Source organism: Pogona vitticeps, chromosome 6 (assembly GCF_051106095.1).
Source record: "Pogona vitticeps strain Pit_001003342236 chromosome 6, PviZW2.1, whole genome shotgun sequence".
Lineage (NCBI taxonomy): Eukaryota > Metazoa > Chordata > Lepidosauria > Squamata > Agamidae > Pogona > Pogona vitticeps.
In genome coordinates, this window is record NC_135788.1 from 93402482 (window position 1) to 93415081 (window position 12600).

General features: G+C 43.8%; 1 protein-coding gene across 1 annotated transcript in view; it reads left to right on the forward strand.

Annotated features, from left to right (window-relative positions):
• HAP1 (huntingtin associated protein 1) overlaps positions 1–12600 on the forward strand; it is a 67377-nt gene that overhangs the window by 21670 nt on the left and 33107 nt on the right. Inside the window, exon 4 of the mRNA XM_078377870.1 lies at positions 4149–4343. The gene's annotated coding sequence lies outside the window, so the exon portion shown is untranslated. The remainder of the gene's footprint in view (positions 1–4148; positions 4344–12600) is intronic.

Sequence of the window (12600 nt, forward strand, 5' to 3'; positions counted from 1 at the left end):
CTCAATTTTTCCTCCAATTATTTTAGGGAAAAGTGTCATTTTATACATGGAAAAATATGGTATTTCTGAGGTATTTTATTTAGTATTTTCGGGCAGCAGATAAATGAATTAGCAGATGCTGACCTAACAGATGGGGGTGGGAGGATGTTTCCTACTGTAGATGATCCAGCCTTTCTTCTCAGCCATAGCAAAAACAAACAAAATCATGTGAAAAAGTGGACATTGTAGAATTTTTTTTAAAAAAAATAGATGCTGCCGTCTGCATCACTAACTGCAGCTGTGCAAGCTGATTCAATCAGTTGAAAACCCATGAATTAACCCTGAGGCACAATCAGTTGAGAGCTTGGAAAAGTTACTACTGTATTCTGGTCACTAATTCCACAATTCTCACTGGCCTTTCTGGTTCGCTAGGGATTATGGGACTTTCAAGCTAAAACATATATTTTCCATGCTCTTCAAGGTTAGAAATAATGATTGACAGTGGAACAGCAACTAGTGAGTATTCTTGGACTTCAGCTCCCCTCAGTCCTAAATAGAATAACCAATAGTGAGGATTCTGGAGGTCTTATTCCTTGCAAGAGATACTTCTCAACAGCTTTTTCAGGGTTTCCAGGGTTATTTTGAAGAAGCCATAGCTGGGTAAAATAGTTTAATCCTACACTGAAACTGTAGCATAGACAAGCCCCCAAAATTTGTATTCAGAAAATGGCAACCTGTGCTAATGGACAGTCTCAAGGATTCTTTTCCTTGTGTTTTTTTTCCTTTTTTCAAACTATACTTGGAGTGGTCAGTCTTTTAAATAGATGATACTTCAAACAGCGACCTGATCTCTGACAGGCTTTCCAAAACAGGATTATTCTGGGTAAAGCAGAACACTTGGCCATCTTTGGCTGCAGCTTCAGTTATTATCACAGATTAGAAGTTTTAGAAGCATAGAGGTTTTAATGATTCATTCTTTTACCTTGTGTATTTTTTAAAAAATTATTAAATATTCCAATCACTCTTCAGCTGACCGGATAGCTCAGTGAGCCAGAGGCTAGGAGTTTGATTCCCCACTGTGCCTCTTGGGAGAAGAACCAGCCTGTTTAAACCACCTCTGAGTACTCTCCATGTAGAAAACTCTTGAAATGCTTCCCATAAGTTAGAATTGACTTGACGGCACATCATCCTTATTGTTAGTCCCCTCTTCAACCCCAGAGGTTCCCAGACAAATAAGGAATGACTGGTTAAAAACAAGAACAAATGTACATGTAACAGTCTTTAAAATGGCAGAACAGCGTGAATGACATTGAATGGTTGTTCAAAGACAATCTAATATGAAAAGACTGAGAAAATAAGAGTTTATTTTTTCACCAAAGATGGTAAAAACAGTACAAAACAGTCCTTCTGGGTGAGGGCATACTAAAAAAAAGGGAAGAAGCGACTGTGTTTCTTGTCATCTCCAAAGACTTCCCTTCAGAGACTGTCTTTAATATCCAGGCAGTTCTAAGGGCAGAGCTTAAGAAAGTAGTTTTAAAAATAATTTGTTACTCTTAGTTCTAATGTCCTTTAAAGTAACTACCATTATAGTTCACACATAGTTACTTTCCTCGAAAGGACCAAAAATAGTTACTTTGATTACTTTAAAAACCTTTAATTATAGCATCATGGGGGCCCAGCATGAATCAGTACTTCCACGTGTGATAGAATTCCTCCTCAGTTTAATGAGACTACACACATATAGCTGCGAAGGTAACCAAAGCGTTATACAGTAGCAATACTACAAATGGAAAAAGCTTCACCTTTTGAAATTCCACCTATCCTGTTTTTGAGATACAGACTTCAGCCTTGCTGGACTAAAAAGGGAAAGGGGTATTGTGTGTGTCCTGCCTGTGGAAGTGGCGTTCAAACTCAACTATCTTAAGCGTCCAGCCGGCGGAGCCGTTTTAATCTTTTTAACCTAGATCTCTTTGAAGAATTTCTTGCTACAAGTACAGGCCTGCAGCTCTTTGAGGAGATTGTGGTGTGTCACTCCCCCCCAAAAAACCCAGCCAGTTTGGTTCTAATCACACCTAAGTTGTGAAGTCTTAGTGATAAAAAAAAACCACATACATGGGATTGGGTGGAGCTAACTATCAAAACTTTCTGTTTGCCCTCCTGGCTAATGCTCGGGTGAGGAGAGGAGATCCCAGAATTCCTTAAATAACAGTTTATTTTCAAGGATGGTCTCCTGATGATCAACCAAAATCTCTCCTCTTGGGGCTATTTGATTGACTTTGGACCTCTAGAGCAGTGGTTCTTAACCTTTGTTACTCGGATGCTTTTGAACTGCAACTCCCAGAAACCCCAGTCAGGACAGCTGGTGGTGAAGGCTTCTGGGAGTTGCAGTCCAAAACTCCTGAGTAACCCAAGGTTAAGAACCAGTGCTCTAGAGCAGCAGAGGACAAACCATTGTCCTCCTTCGGTGTGACAGCTCTTCTCTAGGCTAAATATATGGGTTTCCTTCAATCTATCCTCATAGGACTTGGTTTCCATACCCTTCACCATCTCTGTTGTCTTTTGTTGGATATATTACAATTTGTTAACATGGGGGATAAGGTACCCTGTTTCCCCTACAGAGCCACTTTGAAACCAGGGATGCATTGGGGGCAGGATTACAAAGAGCAGGAGGAGCCAGCTCCCACTCTCCTGTGTCTGTTCTGTGTTGTTAAGTTGAAATTGACTTATAGTGTCCCTAATAGGGCTTTCTAGGCAAGTGAGATATTTAAGGAGTAGTTTTACCAGTTCCACTCTACCAGTGAGTTTCCATGGCCAAATGGGGATTCGAACCCTGTTCTCCAGAGTCCTAGTCCATCACTCTATCCACTACACCACAGTGGGAATACTGGTCTTTCTTAAATAGATTTCATAAGCATTTCTCTCTGTGCATGGGGTCTGCAATCCAGTGACATTTCTAAGTGCATGTATTTCTCATGCCTGCCTTAGCAAGACCCTAAACAGAAGGCATTGTTAACTATTTTTTCCCTCATAAACCGAGGGCAGAGACAGGTGATTGCTTCCTGAAAACAGTTGAAAGTCCTTTGAGAGAAGCTTGGTGTTTCTTTTATTTCTGTCTTGCCCCAGGCCAAACCGTTGCACAGGCTTATTTTAAAAAGTTCAAACCCCTGGAAAGCCCGTTTCCCAGAAATGAAGTTGCACAAGAGGACATGCATGAGCTGCAACTCCCTTATTCAAACCACCTTCAAACATCTGAAAGGAATAACTGTGCAGCCTCCTGCCCTTGAAAACTGAGTTTTTTTCTTCATGCATTTGCTTCCCTCAACCCACAAGATGGCAGCACGGCTCTTTCATTAGAAGAAAGACATGACATGCAGAGGCAATCCTGAGTTAAACCTTCTTTGCAGTTTGGCTTACATCCTGCAACCTGTGCACTAGACCTGTGCCTCCAGAACAAGAACAGTGTGTCACCAGGAGGGGCATTCAGAATCTTCTGTGTGTACATGTGCATGTTGTTGTTGTTGTTGTTGTTTAGTAGTTAAGTCATGTCTGACTCTTTGTGACCCCATGGACCAGAGCACACCAGGCCCTCCTATCTTCCACTGCCAGAATTTGGTGAAATTCATGTTGGTTACTTCGCAGACACTGTCCAACCGTCTCATCCTCTGTCGTCCCCTTCTCCTCTTGCCTTTACACTTTCCCAACATCAGGGGCTTTTCCAAGGAGTCTTCTCTTCTCATGAGATGGCCAAAGTATTGGAGCCTCAGCTTCAGGATCTGTCCTTCTAGTGAGCACTCAGGGTTGATTTCCTTCAGAACTGATAGGTTTGATTCTCACATTGGTGAGGATTTTTGTTTTGTGTGGTGGATGTCTGGGGACTTATTCCTTATTTGTCCATTCTTCAGTGTGGAAAAACACTTCTTTTGGAAGCCTTGATGGTGGAGAAAAATAATGCTTCTTCCTTTGCGCTCACTCTGTGGACGGGAAATCTTGCAATGCTTGACAATTCCTTGATGGGCTTGTTGGGTTGAGTCAGAGTTGACAGGAAAAAGGAATTTACTGAAGGTTTCTCCCATCTCTAGTTAAGTCAAAACTCATACCTCCACCACCCCTCCGTCCCCTCTAATGGTTTTCTGTGTTCCTTTGCTTTTCCCCCTCTGCATTCACTTCAGATCTCTGTAACAGCGCCAATGTCCCTGAGGTGGAAATCATCAGCCTTCTTGAGGAGCAGCTGCCCCTCTACCAGCTCCGAGCAGATCGAGTGTTTGGGTACGATCACGATGACTGGATTCACACGCCACTTGTCCCCTCTGATGCTGCCAGCCAACTTACACCACAGCAGACCAAGGAAACCCTGGAGTATTTCTGTAAGTAATATGGAGGGGAGGGCTAAAGAACACTAGGACTATAAAGTAGGCGAATAATAGTAGGTTTTATGTAATACTTTTAAAATGTGAGGTTGATTATTTTGGATAATGGTCGCAGGTGAAGCAGGCTGTTATTGTCACCCCACAGTCTAAATTGAGGAGGAGAAGGCAGACTTGATTTAGACTTCCCCAACTTGGTGCTTTCTAGTTTTGTTGGTCTACAGCAGTGGTTCTTAACCTTGGGTTACTCAGGTATTTTTGGACTGCAATTCCCAGAAGCCTTCACCATCAGCTGTGCTGGCTGGGGTTTCTGGGAGTTGCAGTTCAAAAACACCTGAGCAACCCAAGGTTAAGAACCACTGGTCTACAGCTCCGTACTGCATGGGAGTGATGGGATCTTTAGTCTAACACTCTGAAAACTGAAGAAGGCTAGATTAAGCCTATCACATTAGAAAACTGGTTTGGGCTATGTAGGGGTGAATTGCTTAGGAGGCCATCCAGCAAGTTCTCAGACAAGGGGAAAGTTGCCAAAATACATCAGCCTGCATGGCCAGAGACTGTGATAGCTGGGGTATTCTAGGAACTGTGGTAAACAGAAATGACCCTTCCTGTCTCCATGAATTTTCATAGGTGAGCTGAAGCCAACTGGGGTGAGGATGATGAAGTCCAGAGCTTGTAATGTTATTGCTTAAAAATAAGTTCTTACTGCATTATCAATTATGTTGCAGTGGCCATTACTATTATCATAGCTCTGTAAGCAAAATGAATGAATGAATGAATGAATGAATGAATGAATGAAGCCTCAAATCCACAATTCATTATATTGTGTGTTATTAATATGTTGAGATACCCATACCAACATGCCAGAAAAATACAGGGAAATTCTCTCTGGTTTCCTCAGTCAGTCAGTCAGTCAATCTGTCCGTCTTCTTCTGCTCAGCTAGTGGCAGAGCCACTGCTCTGGGTGGCAAACAAATCAGAATAACACAATACAAAGAACCCCAATAGTACCCACATAATCAATAAGTTGAAACATAATAACAAAAGGTAAAATTAACTAATTAAAAAATAAAGACCATAAACTATTTAAAATATTAAATACAGTAATATTAGGCAGCAAAAACAGGGCAGGTTCATAATCAGAGGTGGGTGGGTTGGGGAGCCCCATTGATTGGTGAGATTACTCTGGGCCATAATAGAAGACTTGTGAGAAAATATTTTAAATATTTTTATCCTGCTTACTTAAAAGGACCCAAAGCGACCTCTAGTGGCCAGTTCTGATATGGCACCTTGAGAATACAAAACAAATCATTTCCTTCCCATTTCATAATGGTAAATCAATCTCATAAAACTTGGGAAATAATAAAATGGCTGTAAAAGTGCTTTAAAATATCCCTTAACAGTTAGATTTGACAGTAAATAGAAACTCTTATTGGTGATGTGAAACATCTCTGTTTAACTAATTATCCCCTTATTTCTTAAACCTAACACAGAGTCTGTCCACACTGATCATTTGTTCAAATTTCTTTGCACTCAAGATAGCCAGTACTACATCCCAGCGTCCAAAGGCCACAAAGCTGAGACCAGCACCATCCAAGTCAAAACAGCCCCCCCGGGTGATCGCATGTTTTTGTTCCAATAGACTCTGCTCCTGTTTTCCTGGGTTATCAACTACTTCTTCATTATGCTTTTTAAAAAAATTATCACTTTTACACTAGAGCACAGAAGTAAAATTTAAAAAGCGGGAGGGGGATTAAGCAAAACTGGGAAGATTTGAGAATGGTAAAATAATGAGGGGAAGAGAGAGAGAGAGAGAAGTAGGTGGAAAGAGGGCAGAGAAAATATCTCCGAATTCTGCTTTTTTAATTTAAAAAAATTATTACTTTTCCACTGTAGTACAGAAACGAATGCTAAAAACAAACATTAAAACTAGAAGGTATGGCCGTGTAGACGTGGAGAGATGAGAATGGTGGGCAAGTAAAGGAGGGAAGGAAATAAAGAATGATGAAAGGCAGGAAGAGGGTGGCAGTTTGTGTTGAGAGGGAGACCTCAGGGAGCAGTCTGAATGTGTGTGAATGGGCAGTACCTGGAGGAGCCAGTGCATCCCAGTACAGACCGCAAGAGTACTCTCACCTGGTGTGGATGCCCGTACTACGATGATTTATGCAAATGTGCAACAACAACAAAATGATGAAGGTCAACACCACAGGGTGGATGAGCCCTTAGACATGCCCTGGTTATCTTTTCCAAAGTCTGGTCTGACTTATCACCCAGTGTGATAAGTGCCTGAAATAACTACCTCTAGTACGTAATGGCAAAGTGCCTTTCTCCATACAGATAGGCATGGGGGCTCCATTCCACTCTCTGCACAGCAAAAGGCAAAATGGGTTGGGATTGGAAAGAAAGCTTCAAGGGCATGGTTTTTGGTGGTCGGGCTATGCAAGGGAAGGTCTGGAACTCTGCTGGCTTCTGCTTTTCTGGATTGGTCTTGGAAAGCAATCCAACCCTTGAGACCATTCTGGTTCTTCACCCTGTCTAGATGACCCCAGCTTCTGGGTTTTTTGTTCCTGTTGGTCATGCGTATGACATTTGCTTGCTTGTTTTAAATCCTTGCATTTTAAAAATGCAACTTGATATTCTGAGGATACTGAATCTTGGATATAAAGTGATGGGATGATGCTGCTGATACTGGATCTACATTTAGGTGCATGCATTTGAGCTAGTAAAAGCAAACCCCCATATCATCCTTTCCGGGCAATCTTGATACCTCATTCATGCAAAATGAATGCTTTTTTTCTGAGCCTCCCCCCCCCCCATGTTTTCCTAATTTAGTAACAACAAATAACAACAAATACAGCAGTTGATAGCAAAGTTGGCTTCATATCTGCAGCAGTGCCACAGGTTTCTTTCTTTTCCAAGATTTATTGTTAGATGTTGTGGTTTCAGTCTATACAAGTCTGCCATTTATACCCAGGCTATGGATTTCCCTTGCCTGTGTGAAAAGAAAGTGAAATCAATGATGTTTCAAAGTGATGTGTGTTTCTGTGCTGGTGGACAAGACACAATGCTTCTTTTGATTCCACTTCTAACTACTGGATTGCTTTGAGGCACTGCCATTCTTCTTATTCTCCTAGGTAAAGTAAAGGTAAATGTTCCCCTTGACAATTGTTGTCCAGTCGTGTTCGACTCTAGGGAGCGGTGCTCATCCCCGTTTCCAAGCCATAGAGCCAGTGTTTTGTCCGAAGACAATCTTTCCGTGGTCACATGGCCAGTGTGACTTAGACACGGAACACTGTTACCTTCCCACCGAGGTGGTCCCTATTGATCTACTTGCATTTACATGCTTTCGAACTGCTAGGTTGGCGGGAGCTGGGACAAGCGACAGGAGTTCACTCCGTCGCGTGGATTTGATCTTACAACTGCTGGTCTTCTGACCCTGCAGCACAGGCTTCTGCGGTTTAGCCCACAGTGCCACCACGTCCCTTCTTATTCTCCTACCAGACATTTAAAAAACCAACACTGCTGGTTAAAAAAGCCCTCTGTCCCTAGAAGAATGATACCTTCAGATGTAGGGGTTGCTTCTAGAGAAAAAGCTTTTACTGCAAAGTTATGTTTATGGACCCCAGCTTCCAGAATTCCCCGGTGAGTGGCCATGCTGGCTGGAGGAGGAATCTACGAATTGTAGTTTAAGAAAAGGACCTCTTATTATAACTATTCCATTACTTTTTCCTTGACGGATTTATTGTCAGAAATTAAAAAGACAGAAAGAGCAGAGGAAGAACATGGGAAGGTTACAAATTGAATAGGACATCCTGGGAAGCAACTCCCTCTCCACTATCACCAGATTATGGCCGTTTTGTTATGTGCCATCAAGTTGGAATTGACTTCTAGCAACCCAAATAGGGCTTTCAAGGTAAGTGAGGTATTTAAAGAGTGATTTTATCCCTTCCACTCTCCCAGTGAGCTTCCATGGCTGAGCAGGGATTAGAACTGCTGGATAGCTCAGTGGTTTAAGCAGAGGTTGGGAGTTCAATACCCCTCTGTGCCTCCAGGGTCTGGACTCAATGACCACAGGATCCCTTCCAGCTCTGCAGTTCTAGGATGATGATGATGATGAACCCAGGACTCCTGAGGTTTGAATCATGTTATCCAGTATACCAAGGGGATTTCATGACAAAAGCCTCATCTTGAAGGACATGTCATCTTGTTTACATTCATTAAACATATGTTAGGTGAACATATGGGATATCCTGTTTTATAGGAAACCAGAAATCTGGAATTCAAACTACCCCCCACTGAGCAAATGGAGCCTTGATTGACAGCTCAGCTGGTCACCCTAAATTACGATCCTTTTTAACTCCCCCTCCAACCCTTCCACCCTCCCTGCGTGTCCTCTACCAAGGTCAACAGGAGCTAATCTTGTCTTAATGAGTTTCGTCCAGGAGATTTCCGGACCTCTCTTAGAACATCCCTGCTATTTCTGAATCTGAGCTGCGGCATCTTCTTACTGTTTTATTCACTCCCCCTACCCAGTTGCCCTGCCCTTCCTAATTCCATGGGGCACCCTAGTAGATTGTCTGAAACTTTGTGTGTGTCTGGGTCTCAGCTGGACATGCATCCATTTCTTCACAACTGCCTGCCGGACTCGCTACGATCAGTAAATGTTGCATTCCCTCTATAAAAGGGGTGAACTCACCGTTGAGGGAAAGAGACGATGTGGCCTGCTTTGCATTTATATGTAAAACATATAACTGGGCTGTACCATTCCTGTGTTGGAGTTCACAGAGCCAAACGCTTCACCATTAAAAGAAATAAAAACAATTCTGCTAATAATAAAATAGCAGATCAGAGAGGCAGGTTGGTCTGCCCAACAGTTGCTTTTCTTTCTTCAGGGACTTTTTTTGTAGAGAGAGTTTTGTTTGGAGGAATCAAACTGGCTGGAGAATTTTGAGAGTTGTAATCCAAAAAGTAACTTCTCCAAGCTCTGTTTCGGATATGACTCATCATATATATGCTGTCTCTGTGCAATCAGGAGTGGTACAGTCCTAACCACAAGTGCACCAACTCAATGTGAGTAGACCTTAATCACAAAGCCTTGGTTTGGACTGTGCTTTTAGAAGCTATGCATGGAGAGGATCTCCTCCTAGAAGCAGGCTATGGAATCCGTGATCTTTCAGATATTGTTGAACTCCAGTAACCACCAGCCTTTGCTAATCTGGCTAGTGGTGAGGTGTGTTGGCAAGAGCATATCAACAATATCCAGAGGATCAAAGTCACTCCCTTCCCCTGATCCTGCTTGGAGGGGGTGATAGAAACTGTTGTCCAAGAACACCCAGTGCCCTAATGTTTTTGGAAGGGCTGTCCTTAACTCCTGTTTCTCAATTCCCTATTTTATCCTTTCCCTCCCAAGCTCTTGGGAAGCGGGAGAGATGGTGAAGGAACAGGAACAGGTTAGAAGAGGAATCCACTCCAGGAGGAAGAAGGCACAGTTCGAGACACAACACCCACACTGAATCTTCCAACTAATCTTTCTTAGTAAAGATCCCCTGGATGATTAATTAGATTATAAATGCACAGATCACAGGACAGCTAATTCTGGAGAGGGCTTACTGCCCGGTGTGTCACTTCTGCTTACCTATGCCATCTCTAGTTGCCTCCCTCATGGCCTTCTGCTTCCTTGTGTGCAGTGTTGTGACTAATACTTGGACATCCTGTGATGGACTTGAGAGATGGGAGGTCCAGGTTTGAGTCGCCACTGACCCATGAAATCTGCTTGATCACCTTGGGACGATAGCATCTCTCAACCTGATCTTCCTCACAGAATACTTAACAGAATAAAGTGGGAAGGTGGAATATATGTTGCTTTGAGATCACTGGAGGAAATGTGGGATATAAATATAACCACTCAAACAAATAATTATTTTAGTGTATTTGCGAAGGGATCTAATGGTTGTTGTGAGTTTTTTGGGCTCTTTGGCCTTGTTCTGAAGGTTATTCTTCCTAATGTTTTGCCAGTCTCTGTGGCCGGCATCTTCAGAGGATAGCATTCTGTGCTCTCCTCTGAAGTGCTGTCCTCTGAAGATGCTGGCCACAGAGACTGGTGAAACGTTAGGCAGAACAACCTTCAGAACATGGCCAAAGAGCCCGAAAAACCCACAACAATCAATTACCTATATCCTGTTGGTATAAAGGTCATGCTGCCATGAGGGAAGGAGAATTTGAAGACTGAGATGGTGCTTTTGGCTGCTGTTAGGTGGGGCAGCATGGGAAATGAAGAGCTCTGGATCTTGGGAACCCAATCCACTAGGGTGGGAAGAGGTCTCTTTGCAAAATCCTCTCAAAATGGCCGGGAATGGCTCAAGACTGCAGAAACATTCTAGCACAACTTCAGTTGGTATTTGGCTGCAGAGCCAGAGGTAGGTGGTTTGTGGTTTGTGCATCCCAGAAGAACCAGTCTGTGTCCTTGGGCAAGCTGCGCAGTCCTTGGGTGCCCCCCAGAAAGGGATGGTAAAACAATTCTGAATATCCTGTACCTAGAAAACTCTAGGAAGGGTCACTATAAGTTTGAATGGACGTGACAGCCCCCCTAAAAAGTGGCTGAGAAATTTCCATGATACAGTGGTGCCTCGCTAGACAGTTACCCCACATGACAGTTTTTTTCGCTAGACATTGACTTTTTGCGATCACTATAGCGATTCGCAAAACAGTGATTCCTATGGGGGAATTTCGCTGGACAATATTTGGTCCCTGCTTCGCAAACTGATTTTTGGTAGACGACGATTTTGACAGCTCCCTCCACGCTCGCAAAACGGGTGTTTTCAGGACCTAAGCTTTACAAGACAGCTATTTAAACAGCTGATCAGCGGGTCGCAAAGCGGCTTTCCTATGACCGATCTTCGCTAGACAACGACGATTCATCCCAATTGGAACGCATTAAACAGGTTTCAGTGCATTCCAGTGGGGAAATGCTTTTCACTAGACGATGATTTCGCTAAACAGCGATTTCAGTGGAACGGATTATCATTGTCTAGCGAGGCACCACTGTATTGGGCGCTGTGTTCATTAGCAAGAACCAGAATGCTATTTGGATTGTTCACCTTGACCCCTAACATGACTTAGACCAAGGGAACTTGGGGCTGCTGAGAGTTTTAGAATTCAACTCCCAGAAGCCCGGTTAGCACAGCAAGTGGCCAGAGGCTGTGTGAACTGTAGCTCAAAACAACTAGAAAGTTACACATTTCCTTCTTCTGAGGTCAACTTTGCTAAATTCTGGCTTGTCAGGCAACTGAAGTACATACGACTCCCCTCAGTGCTACCACAATTTTCCCTATCACGCTCTGTCAAAATCTGGCCCAAATGCCATTTGTGTCTCTCCTCATGCTGCCACTTTACTACCCTTTATTTCTCCACCCTCTTTGGCAAAAGCTGCATCCTTCCAGCAAAAACATCTTCCATTATTAAAGCCCTAGTGTAAATTATTCAGGGCTCCCTCGAAACCTTTTAGCGTTGCGTGCCCTCAAATGTCACAGCAGCTGGAGTGCTTGAAGCCTCCAGAATCCTAAAGCAGGGATCCTCAGCTCCCGGTCTGCAGCCTGGTGCTAGTCTGTGGCCTTGGCAGGACCGGGCCACGGAGACCGATCTCTCACCCCCCCACACACTCCCCCCACGCACACCCACATGCATGCATGGCAAGTCCAGTCACAGGCACAGGTGCCCTGCACATGCGCGAGTGAACGCACCCCACCCACCTGCAAGCGACATGCACGCACCTGCGCATGCACGAGTGAACACCCTGCCCCCCGTGCATGGACCTCGCCCCCTCAACCGGTCCGCTGTTCAGAAAATGTTGGGGACCACTGTCCTAGAGGATATATTGTATAGCAGGGGTCTCCAACCTTGGGCCTCCAGATGTTTTTGGACTTCAGCTCCCAGAAATCCTGGCCAGCAGAGGTGGTAGTGAAAGTTTCTGGGAGTTGTAGTCCAAGAACATGTGGAAGCCCGAGGTTGGGGACTCCTGTTGTATAGAACCTAGGTTCCCAACCTTTGTTACTCGGATGTTTTTGAACTGCAATTCCCAAAACCCCAGCCAGCACAGTTGGTGGTGAAGGATTCTGGGAGTTGTAGTCCACAACTCCTGAGTAAGCCAAGGTTGAGAACCAGTGGTATAGAACACTGGTTCTTAACCTTGGGTTACTCAGGAGCTTTGGACTGCAACTCCCAGAAGCCTTCACCACCAACTGTGCTGGCTGGGGTTTCT